Source organism: Ahaetulla prasina, chromosome 10, assembly GCF_028640845.1.
Source record: "Ahaetulla prasina isolate Xishuangbanna chromosome 10, ASM2864084v1, whole genome shotgun sequence".
Classification (NCBI taxonomy): domain Eukaryota; kingdom Metazoa; phylum Chordata; class Lepidosauria; order Squamata; family Colubridae; genus Ahaetulla; species Ahaetulla prasina.
In genome coordinates this window covers 19,945,441-19,958,389 of record NC_080548.1, presented here as the reverse complement: position 1 = coordinate 19,958,389, position 12,949 = coordinate 19,945,441, and positions in this window count along the sequence as shown.

Below are 12,949 nucleotides of genomic sequence, written 5' to 3'. Positions count from 1 at the left end.
AGTGTTGATGTATTGGTACACATTAAACCTGATACGCTTGTTGTTGTTGCTTAGGGTGCTGTGAAATTGAGTTAATTTATGGGTTGGGTTAATTTATGGTTCAGCGTATTGTGCCAGCTCAAAATATGGATTACTTATATAACATGGTTAGCATGTGGTGTGAAAATAGCAATTCAAAGCTCATTTACTTGGCTTTGGCATCATTTCATATTGACTTTACTCTTGTTGTCCTGGGCTATGAGGACAAAGAATTGGGAGCAAGTTGTGTTTTGTCTTTCAACCTCTTAGGTTCCTAGTCTGAGTCTGGGACTGTAGTGTGATTCTATCGGTCTTCTGCAGAGCAGATTACATCAAATCCATAGTTGAGACATCTGTAGATTCTGATAAAAATGAGCATCAGGAACTTGACTTATTCTTTCACTAAATTTACCCAGAAGAAAGAATATGGAGGTTACAAGAATTCTACCAAATGAATGGCTTTTGAGGAACTGGCAGCCCTCTTCATCCTTAACAAGCCTGAATATAAAACTTATCATATTTTTTGGAGTATAAGACGCACCTTTTTCTGCCCCCCAAAAAAGGGTGAAAATCTGGGTGCGTCTTATACTCTGAATGTAGCCCCAGCTTCTCAAACGGAGGTTTCAGAGGCTGAAAGAAGCTTCAGAAAAGAAGCCCTCAAATAGAGCTTCAGAAAAGAAGCCCCCAAATAGAGCTCCAGAGGCTTTTTTTCTGAAGTTCTGTTTTGGAAGCTTTCAGAGGCGGAAATGTTTTTTTCCTGAAACCAAGTTTTAGAGGCAGAAAAAAAAAAGCAAAAAAAAAAAAAAAGCAAGGCACAGAACTCACAACCAAGGAACCTGTTGCTAAAATTCACCTCTGGGAACAGCTGATTGGGGGTATTCCTGGAGGCCGATCCACCTGCAATCAGCTTTTTTCTTATTTTCCTCCCCCCAAAAACTAAGGTGCGTCTTATACTCCGAAAAATACGGTATACTGAATCCTTATCTGCCTGGATGTTGGCGATCACATCTGCCTAGAGTTGTCCTGTATTGTCATGCAGCTCGTGGGAGGGAAAAGGGTTCACATGCATAGCGAGTGTCATAGCCTGTTTGGGTGAATCTTTCATATGAAGATGGAAGGGATAGAAATATTGGAGAAAGTACCAAGGTGTCAGCTTTGGAAGCCGTATTAGGCCAGAAGCTTCCATGCTGCCACCTTCTCATGTGTGGAATGTAGGAGGGGGGCATTTAGTAGAAGGGTTGCCTTTAGACATAATAGCATTCTTCCTGTTGGTCAAGGTCAGGCCGATCCCGCATCTGGAGAAGGAGTGGTCGGAGTGCTGTCCCGAGATGGGACGGTTGGCGATTGGAGCATGTGATCGACTGTGGAGTCAGGGGATGGTTTTGGGAGTTTTGATTTACTGAGGGAAAACCCGGACCTCTCAGATTCGGGTTTTCCCAGATGTGCCAGTTTACCTATCCTAGTAAAAAGAACTTTGAAAAATGCTTGCTTCGGAGTTTTTACTCGGAGTTGGGGGGTTTTTCTGGAACGCTGACAAAAGGGAGATTTGAGCAGGGACTTGTGCCTCCAAAGTAGCTCTTTCAATCTCTTTTGGATCTGCAATTTAGGAGATATCTGACAACCCTCAAGCAAGTAAGAACAGGCTTGGCGCTGAGTCTACAGCAACTAATAATAATAATAATAATAATAATAATAATAATAATAATAATAATAATAATAATAATAATAATAATAATATAATTTTTATACTGCCCTTCTCCCGAAGGACTTAGGGCGGTGAACAGGCAGATAAAATAATACAATATATTACAATAGAAACACTATTTAAAAAACTTATTCAATATGGCCTAAATTTAAAATACAATACAAAATATAAAATAAACCCCAATAAAATCCATATTTAAAAACCCTATTTAAGCCAGTCCTGCTCGGAAGAATAGATATGTCTTCAGCTCACGGCGAAAGGTCCGGAGGTCAGGAAGTTGTCGAAGTCCTGGGGGAAGCTCATTCCAGAGGGTAGGTGCTAGAATGGTCCAGGTGCATAGAATGGTCCAGTCTTCAAGGCTGATTTCCTTGAAGCCATGTTCTCTTAAGAAGTTCCAGCCGGGATCAGCCTAAAGATCTCGAGCAGAAGAGAATCAACTTCTTAGTAACATTGATGGTAGCCTTTCCTGTCACTTGTGCATCCAGAATTGCTATTGCTTGTTCACTTGAACTCCTAGATCTCAATCTTTCTTTGACTATGCTCTGTGCTTGCTCTTCTAGGTTTATGGTTCTTCCTCTGCTATTTTGTGTAAGATTTTATCTAACCTTGTTGCCTTCCCTTTGTTTTGAGAGTTTCTTGCTCATTGACCTTTCTTTAAAGGGTAAAGGTTCCCCTCACACATATGTGCTAGTCGTTCCCAATTCTAGGGGTCGGTGCTCATCTCCGTTTCAAAGCTAAAGAACCAGCGCTGTCCAAAGACGTCTCCGTGGTCATATGGCTGGCATGACTAAATGACAAAAGCGCATGGAGCGCTTTTACCTTCCCACCAAAGGTGATCCCTATTTTTCTACTTGCATTTTTTACGTGCTGTCGAATTGCTAGGTTGGCAGAACGTGGGACAAGTAACGGGAGCTCACCCCATTATGCGGCACTAGCGATTCGAACCGCTGAACTGCCGACCTTTCGATCGACAAGCTCAGCATCTTAGCCACTGAGCCACAATGTCCCTTTCTTTATTGGACTTCATTTTTGATTGTTCCCTATTTTGGATAGCGCAACAGTTGACATGTTGACAAGATCTGCCCATGTGTTGGTAGAAAAAAAGGACGTATATCTAAGCAGCTTCTAGAGCAATAGCTTCTCTTTCCTGTGGACAACCGCACAGTTTTTGTAGCTCCACAATTTGTTGTCCTTGCAGAAAAGGCCTTCTGTCCACTAAGCCAGCTGGTTAGGCTCAGAAGTCAAGAACAGAAGGAACCAGGCCTCTAAAGCAAACTGTATTTCACTGTCAGAACAACAAACTCCAGCAAATGCAGGTGCTAAGTCAACTCCAGATGCACAGGAGGTTGCTTTGAAATTATACCGTCTGGTGGGACGTGTTCTTTTTTTAATGCTCTCTTCAAAGTTCAAACATTTTGTTATAAATGGACATGGGACGAATCCAGGAATGCATTTTTTTCCTTTGGGTAAATAAGATGCTAGGATCTTCCTCTTTGAAGCTGAGGGGGAAACGATTTATGTTTTGATATCAAACAGGTTTGCTGCCTCTTTACCTTGCGTCAGTGGTGAAATCCAATTTTTTTTTACTACCGGTTCTGTGGGCATGGCTTAGTGGGCGTGGTGTGGCTTGGTGGGAGTGGCAGGGGAAGGATATTGCAAAATCTCCATTCACACCCCACTCTGGGGCCAGCCAGAGGTGGTATTTGCCAGTTCTCCAAACTGTTCAAAATTTCTGCTACTGGTTCTCCAAATTGTTCAAAATTTCCGCTACTGGTTCTCCAGAACCTGTCAGAATCTTCTGGATTTCACCCCTGCCTTGCACATATTTTTAAATACTGATGTACAGAATCAAAAGACGCCTTGCTGTGTTTTTAGAATGTTAATGTTCCTTGTATATCACAGTTTCACAGTTTTTTTAACAGAAAAATGGCACAGAGAAAATTCCGACTTTTTTCCCGTCTTCACAGTAAGATCAGCCATAGAAAGTTCATTTACTGGAGGCTGTGAAAGAATCCCTTTCATGACTATATGGACTTGTCTATACCAAAAGAGCTTTGTGCACAGGGCAATGCATGAAAAAAAAAAAACAGTTTTGGGAGAGGGGCACTTGGATGTTTAAAGTCCACTTTGTTCCCTAATAATGTTGCTGTGTAATATTTGCCTAGGAATGAGGGCCGAGTTAAATGAGTTAGAATAAAATTTGTATTTTATTCTAGAGGTAGTTCAAATATACATTTCCTTATAAAGCGTAGAGACATGTGCCTAAGATGTATCCATGAATGTTAGATATGGGCTGGAATTTTTTGGGATGTGGTGGTGGTGGGGCATGTCGGTGAGCAAAGATAGAAGGTTAGATGATTTTGCTAAAATTTACAGGGAAATTGAAGAGTCTTCAGCCTTTTCTCAAGAACAGGGACAAGTGCTTCACAATCTTCACAACTTTAAGGTGTGTGAGTATCAACTTCCAGAAGTCTCCATGCTGGATTGTTGACATCCACATCTTCCAGTTGGCAAGTAGAGAAATGGGGAGAAATGTGGCTTTTCACATCTCTACTCAATCCCCCAAAAAAGATATTCGGTGACAACTTGTCCAACAGAACCTTTTCAGCACAGTGCTAGTGTTAACACCAACAGACAGTCTTATCCAGGGGTGGTATTCACTTACTTTTGCTACCGGTTCGCAAATGTGAACGTGCGCGCATGTGCAGAGCCTTCCACGCATGTGCAGAGTATAAAAAATGTCCGGCCGGGTGGGTGGAGCCTCCCACAGCTGCCGCTACCGATTCGCCTGAACCAGATAAACCGGCTGAATACCACCACTGGTCTTATCCTTGAAAAAATCCTGGAGACCCCAACCCACATTTAATATACATGGTGTGTATGTGTGTAGACATCTGTGAGAAAAATTGTGGCCTCCTCACACGGAACTACTTCTTGGGTTATATATTTTACCTATTTCCACACATAGTATTTGTGAAGGGTGTCATATCCTAAATTGTAAAAAGTTTGATATTAGTAGTAGAAAGGATCAACCTAGGTGAAATAAAATTAACTTGGTTTGAAACATTAAATTTGATATGACCATAATTCTACTCGGGTATTTTTTTTCTCTCCAAAAAGTGCACAAAACTTTTCTAAATCATCAGAATTATTGGCAAGTATTTACCTCAGCTGCTCACCCTATGCTGATTTACCTCAGAAAGTCATCAACAAAGGAAAATTTTGTTGACATTATTATGGAATAAAAAGGCACTTCTTCAGCCAGTGCATTTTTCTTTCTCACTTTCTATTGCTGTATTTCTTCACTAATCATCAGGAGGAATGTTCTGATTGAGGACTGCATTAAAATGTAAAATTCATTTTTCGTTTTTTGAATTTTCAGTTTTATATCTCCTCCTGTGAGATTCGTCGCAAACACGTGTCTTCTCCACCACAGCGATGTTATATAACAATTGTGGCAAACCCTTTGCACTGCTTAGTCATTTCCCTTTTAGCGTTGAACCTACAATGGACCACACAGTTTAGGGATTGCAATTATCATATAATCAAACCAAGTATAATTGACACTGGATTTTATTTATTTATTTATTTATTTATTTTATTTGATTTTTATACCGCCCTTCTCCCGAAGGACTCAGGGCGGTGTACAGGCATAATAAAAACCGACAATACAATATACAGGTTTAAAATACGATTTAAAAAACTTATTAAATTAGCCCAGCAATTAAAATTTACCATACTAAAAAACCCCGTTTAAAATTAATAAATTCAACATTTAAAAACCCAATTTAAGCCAGCCCCGCGCGAATAAAAAGATGAGTCTTGAGTTCGCGACGAAATGTCCGAAGGTCAGGTATTTGGCGTAGGCCCGGGGGAAGCTCGTTCCAGAGTGTGGGGGCCCCCACAGAGAAGGCCCTTCCCCTGGGGGCCGCCAGCCGACATTGTTTGGCGGACGGCACCCTGAGAAGTCCCTCTCTATGGGAGCGTACGGGTCGGTGGGAGGCGTGTGGTAACAGCAGGCGGTCCCGTAAGTACCCAGGTCCTAAGCCATGGAGCGCTTTAAAGGTCATAACCAACACCTTAAAGTGCACCCGGAAGGCCACAGGCAGCCAGTGCAGTCTGCGCAGGGGCGGTGTTACATGGGAGCTACGTGTAGCTCCCTCTATAACCCGCGCAGCTGCATTCTGGACTAACTGAAGCCTCCGAGCGCACTTCAAGGGGAGCCCCATGTAGAGAGCATTACAATAATCCAAGCGAGAGGTAACGAGCGCATGAGTGACTGTGCATAAGGCATCCCGATCAAGGAAGGGGCGCAACTGCCGAACCAGGCGAACCTGGTGGAAGGCCCTCCTGGAGACGGCCGTCAAATGGTCTTCAAACGACAGCCGGTCATCCAGGAGGACACCCAAGTTGCGCACCCTATCCTTTGGGGCCAGTAACTCGCCTCCAACAGCCAGCCGCAGCTGCAGCTGACTGAATCGGGGTGCCGGCATCCACAGCCACTCCGTCTTGGAGGGATTAAGCTTGAGCCTGTTTCTCCCCATCCAGACCCGTACAGCTTCCAAACACCGGGACAGCACTTCAACAACTTCATTGGGGTGGTCCGGGGTGGAAAAGTACAGCTGAGTATCGTCAGCGTACTGCTGGTATCTCACCCCGAAACCACTGATGATCTCACCCAACGGCTTCATGTAGATGTTGAACAGCAGGGGCGAGAGAATCGACCCCTGTGGGACCCCACAAGTGAGGCCCCTCGCGGTCGACCTCTGCCCCCCTGTCAACACCGTCTGCGACCGGTCGGAGAGATAGGAGGAGAACCACCGATATACGGTGCCTCCCACTCCCAATCCCTCCAACCGGCGCAGCAGGATACCATGATCGATGGTATCGAAAGCCGCTGAGAGGTCTAATAGGACCAGGGCAGAGGAATATCCCCTGTCCCTGGCCCTCCAGAGATCATCCACCAATGCGACCAAAGCTGTCTCCGTGCTGTATCCGGGTCGGAAACCGGACTGGAACGGGTCTAGATAGACGTCTTCATCCAGGTGCTGGGGTAGCTGTCGCGCTACCCCAGCACTATTATAGATTTTAATGGTTATTTATTATTTTATACTAGATTTTATACTTAGCCACTGAGCGGTGGCTCACTGGCTAAGACGCTGAGCTTGTTGATCGAAAGGCCGGCAGTTCAGCGGTTCGATTCCCTAGCACTGTGTAACAGAGTGAGCGCCTGTTACTTGTCCCAGCTTCTGCCAACCTAGCAGTTCGAAAGCCGTTAAAAAATGCAAGTAGAGAGGCTCCAGTGACGTCACCCTCCTGTTGGGTGCTCTAACAGAGCACTCCGTGTTAGAAGATTGTAAAAGTCAGTGAAACAGAAAATAAATCACTGTTCACTGAGCTTAGCATAATCTCTGGGTGAAAGAGGTTATCAGAATTGTGGAAGAGTGGCAGGTCTGACAGGGGGTTTGCTCTCAAGAGCGAATTTTCCTGGATTTATGACCCCACCGAATTCCACTCCTTCCAACTTCAGCACGCCCCTGTTTTTATCAGGGAAAAGGAGAGGAATGTCGCTTCTGCTCTAGAAGACTTATTAAATTGATTGATATTCCAAGCAGACGGGAATTTCACAAGCGTTCGAACTTTGATGCAGAATCAGCACGGCAAGTACCGACTCCCTTTTTGAAACTTGAAACCTTTCTTTGTCTTTGATTAATTGACTTTTAAAATGGCGTCTAAAAGTGAAAGTAAAAATTTTTTAGTACGATGAAGCAGCGTTACTTGTGGATTGTTACAAACGGAGTTTTTTTATACTGAAAGGAGGGAAGGAGAGTTATTAAGTTTGAATTCCTGATTCTTTTGAAGACAGAATGGCAGCTAAACCTTTAAAGCCTTCTGGAAGAAGGGATCTGAACCAAGTCTTGAGGAAATATTGAAAGAACAATTAAAACTTTCTGAAGATAGGCAAAAGAGATGATGGAGAATTTTAATGCAAAAATAAGAAGATATTCTTATGGCAGTTCAAGGACTGAGTAAAAAAATTGAAGGATTGGAAGTGGAAATGCAACAGATCTCTCAGTCAAATAAGCATTTAGAAGACGAAATGAAAGGTGTTCAGAAAAAAGTGGATCAAAATGAAGATCAGGTTGTGATATTACAATATAAACTTATGGAAGGAGCTCTTAGAATTCGTGGTATGCGAGAAGAGCGTGAGAAGACTTAAGAAAAATTATATCAGAAGCATTGGCTGAATTTATTGAAGCGGACCCCAAGAGGTAGCTTACCAAATTGATAAAATATATAGAGTTAATTCTTGGATTGCAAGACAGAGAAAGCTTCCTCGGGACATTGTGGTTTATTTTGTGAAAAGGACTATGAGAAATCAAATTCTGCAAGTTTCATATCAGACAACTTTAAAAATTGGAGAACAGGAGTTGAAGGTGTTGAAAGAGATTCCTTCAAAGATGTTAAGAGACAGGAAGGAATTTGCTTTTTACACAAGAACTTAAAAAACATCAGATTCAATTCAGATGGGAGGTGCCAGTTGGACTGACACTATTCTATCAAGGAAGGAGATATAGAATTGACACTGTTTTAAAGGCAAAGGATTTTCTTTCTACAGTTTTGAAAGTCGAAATAGAAGTGATAGAAAAACTTCAAGAGACTCAAGAAGGCGTGGTGACCCAAGAGCCTTTATTGCTGCCAGTATTAGAGGAACCACAAGAGCAAAGGGTGACAAGAGGAGCCCTTAAGCGTAAAGAAGAGCAACAGTCTCAAAGTAAAAGTCAGGATCCCATTATGGAAGCTGTGGGAGGAGCTAGACGGAAGATACCGGAGGAGGAGCTTCGTTGTCTGCTTCAAAGCTTCAGGAGGCCAGTAATGGCAAATAGAATCTTGTCATGGAATGTTAATGGCTTGAATTCAGCTCAGAAAAGAAGGAAAATATTTCACTACTTGAAACAATTAAAAATGATGTGATTTGTTTGCAAGAGACACATATAAAATTATCAGACCAAAAATATTTAATTAATTCAAAATTGGGTAACCATTTTGTTGCATCAGCTTTGGAAAAGAAGCATGGAATTGTTGTATATATCAGGAAGGATATACCAGCTAAGCTAATTGAGGCAGATATTCAAGGAAGATTTATTGCTATTGAACTGGTGATAGATGCAAAAAGACTTTGTTGATAGGTATTTATGCACCTAATCAGCAACAAGAAAAGTTTTACAAAATGTTACATGAGAGGTTGACCCTCTGGGATTATAGTTCGTTTATTTTATTAGGAGACTGGAATGGAGTAATTGATACAAGAAGGATAAGAGAACCTCCTCCAAGAAGATACCTATACATGCAAAATTACCAAAATCCTTTTTGAAATGATGGAAGACTTTGAGTTTAGAGATATATGGAGGTTACGGAATCCAGATGAGAGAGATTTTACTTTTTTCTGATAGGCATCAATCTTTTCACGCATTGATTTTATTTTAATTTCTAATGACTTGCTTTCTAGGGTGAAGAAAGCGAAGATATTTCCGAGGTGTTTAACTGACCATAGCCCAGTATGGATGGAATTATTACAAGGGAAAAAAGGTGGTAGAACATGGAGGTTGAATGAAAATCTGTTTAGATATGAGGATAATGTAACTTATTGTAAGAAACAGTTAAAAGAATTTTTTGATTTTAATATGTACAAAGGGACACCTATAGGAACTGTGTGGGAAGCGAGCAAAGCGTTTATTAGAGGATATTGATTTACTTGGACAACAGGCAAAGGAATAATAAACAAAGGCAGCGTAGATATTTGGAAGAAGAAATTCAAAGGAAGCAACAGTTATTAATTCAAAACCCACAAGATCATAAACTTAAAGAGGCTATAAAAATATTACAGAGTCAATTTAATATGTTAATGGCAGACCAGGTGGCAACGAATATACAATATGCTAAACATAATACCTTTTGTAATGCAAATAAACCTGGGAGATGGTTGGCATATAATTTAAGGAAGAAACAGAAAGCACGTGTCATACAAAAAATAGAATATAAAGGTAAAGAGATATACCAACAGGATAAAATTAAAAGGCATTCTCAGAATTTTATACTGCACTATATGCAAAAGACAAAATATTGGATAGGGACATTTATGATTATTTGAAAGATTATAAGGTGAATATTCTAACATTAGAACAGAGGAGGAGCTGAACGGCCGATAGCTACTGGAGAAATAGTGGAGGCAATTAAACAATTAAAAATGGGAAAACCCTGGTACAGATGGTCTTACAGCAACTTATTATAAAAACACAGGATGAAATATTAGGCCCACTTAAAGAATTATTTAATCAGATACAATTAGGGTGGGAATACCCCGTCATGGAAAACATCTTTTATTTCACTGATACGAAAGAGGAGCAAGACTGCTCTAAACCTGGTAACTATAGGCCGATTTCACTTTTAAATAATGATTATAAGATTTTTGTAAAAATAATAGCAAATAGATTAATGTTAGTTTTACAACAAAGAATTCATACTGATCAATCTGGTTTTATAAAAGGGAGGCAGATGAGGAATAATGTTAGACAGATTATTAATATATTGGAATATTTGGAAAAGAAGAATACTTCAGCGGCACTTATTTTTTTGGATGCAGAGAAAGCCTTTGATCGATTGCATTGGGATTTTTTATTTAAATTAATAGAGAAAATGCAATTTGGAGACTGTTTTATTAGAATAATTAAAGCGATTTATGGAGAGCAAACAGCACAGATTATAGTAAATGGTAGTTTGACAGAAGTTATTAAGATTGCGAAAGGAACAAGACAGGGATGTCCCTTATCACCATTATTGTTTGTTTTGACTCTGGAACCATTATTAGATAAAATACGAGAATTAATGAAAATAGAGGAATTAAGATTAGACAATATGAGTACAAAGTTAGAGCTTTTGCAGATGATGTAGTGGTTACGTTAACGAATCCTATAAATTCAAGTAGATTTTTGTTGGAAGTAATTGATAAATATGGAAAGGTATCAGGATTTAAAATAAATCAGAATAAAACAAAAGTGATAATTAAAAATATGTCTATACAACAGAAACAAAAACTAGAGGAAATGACAGGATTTGAGGTAGTAAAAAAGGTTAAATATTTAGGGGTCTATATTAGCTCATCGAACAAGAAACTTTATAAGAATAATTATGACTTGCTATGGCAAAAAGTTCAGAATGATATGAGTGGCTGGAAGAAATTGCAGTTATCCCTATTGGGAAGGATTGCGGCTATTAAAATGAATGTGTTACCTAGATTTTTGTTTCTGTTCCAGATGATACCTATAATTAAAAAGGATAAAAATTTGGAAGATTGGCAGAGTGGGATTAATAAATTTATATGGCAGGGTAAAAAGGCGAGGGTTAAAATGAAAATAATACAGGATTCACGGGAAAGAGGTGGTTTAAGAATGCCTAACTTTAAACTATATTATGAAGCAGTAACCCTTTCAGTAATAAGTGACTGGTTTAACTTAACAGAGGAAAGAATTTTGAATATAGAAGGTTATGACTTGTTATATGGATGGCATGCGTACTTATTTTATGGAAAAAAGTGGATAGGGCTTTTAAGAATCATGTGTTGAGAAGTGCTCTTTTGGTCTGGAATAAATATTCCTATAAATTAGATTACAAGATTCCTATATGGAGCCCTAGACATGCAATAGAGAATATAAATATAGAACAGAAACAGGAAATGATTACATATAAAGAACTTTTGTATGCTGAAGGAGGTAGATTGCAATTAAAATCATTACAGGTATTAAATGAAGAAGGAGGAATTATACTTGGTTTCAATATGGGCAAATAAGTGCTAGATGGAAAGAAGATCAAAAATTGGTATAATGCAAAGGGAGGAAAATTTAATAAAGCAAATTAGAAATCAGACCCAGGAGCATATAAAGAGATTGTATAATGTGTTGCTTGAAATAGATTCGGAAAAGGATTTGGTAAAGGATTGTATGATAAAATGGGCACAGAATATTCAGGAACCAATAATGTTGGAAACATGGGAGAAAATCTGGGTTAGAAATGTTAAGTTTACACAAGCACAGAATTTAAGGAAAATTTTTATAAGATGTTTTATATATGGCATTTAGATCCCAAAAAATTATCATGTATGTATCCTAATATCCAAGCGAAATGTTGGAGGTGTGATTGTGATGATGCTACATATTTTCATATTTGGTGGACTTGCAAGAAAATTAAGGTCTTTTGGATAAGAATTTGGTGGATTATTCAAAATGTACTGAAGAAGAAGATAAAGTTCCTGCCACAATTTTTCCTTTTGGGAATTATAACGGATTGTACAGGGATTGAGACTAAATTGATTTTGAACTTAATAACAGCAGCAAGACTGTTGATTGGACAATACTGGAAGAAAGAAGAGATACCTACAATAGAAGAATGGATATTGAAAGTTATTAATTTGGCTGAGATGGCTAAAATCTCAAGCGTTTTAAAAGACAATACGCAGGAAAGATATTTAATTGAATGGAAAAAATGGATTGATTATTTACAAAACAGATATCAGATTAAGAAATATCAGATTGCCTTTGAATAATTAGAAAGTTATTTTATGTAATGGGGAGGGGGTTGGGAGACGAAAAGCTTTGGATGTGGTTATTTGGATTGGAAGGGAAAATTTTATTCTATGTTTGGTTTATGTATAACTTTACCTTGTGATTGACCCGGGAAGCCGGGGGGTGGGGGAGGGAGGGGGGTGTTTTGTTTTTGTTTTTTGTTTTTTTGGGAGGGAGGGGGGAAAAAGGGGGAAAAATGTTTTTGTTTTTTTAAAACTCTTTCAATTAAAAAAAAAAATGCAAGTAGAAAAATAGTGACCACCTTTGGTGGGAAGGTAACTGTATTCCGTGCGCCTTTGGCCTTTAGTCATGCTGGCCACATGACCACAGAGATGTCTTCGGGCAGCGCTGGCTCTTCGGCTTTGAAATGGAGATGAGCAGCACCCCCTAGAGCTGGAAATTTAATTCAAATCTTTATTGTCAGTGCACAACATATGTACAATGAGATTGGTTGAGCTCCCTCTGTGATCCCCCCAAAACAATACAACTCACAGTGAAGACAGAAAATCCCTAACCCAATAAATCATATTAACAAAACACCCAGTCCTATTGCGCCAGTGTGAACAGTCCATCATACTACATAGTTATGATGCTATTTCTCATTCAG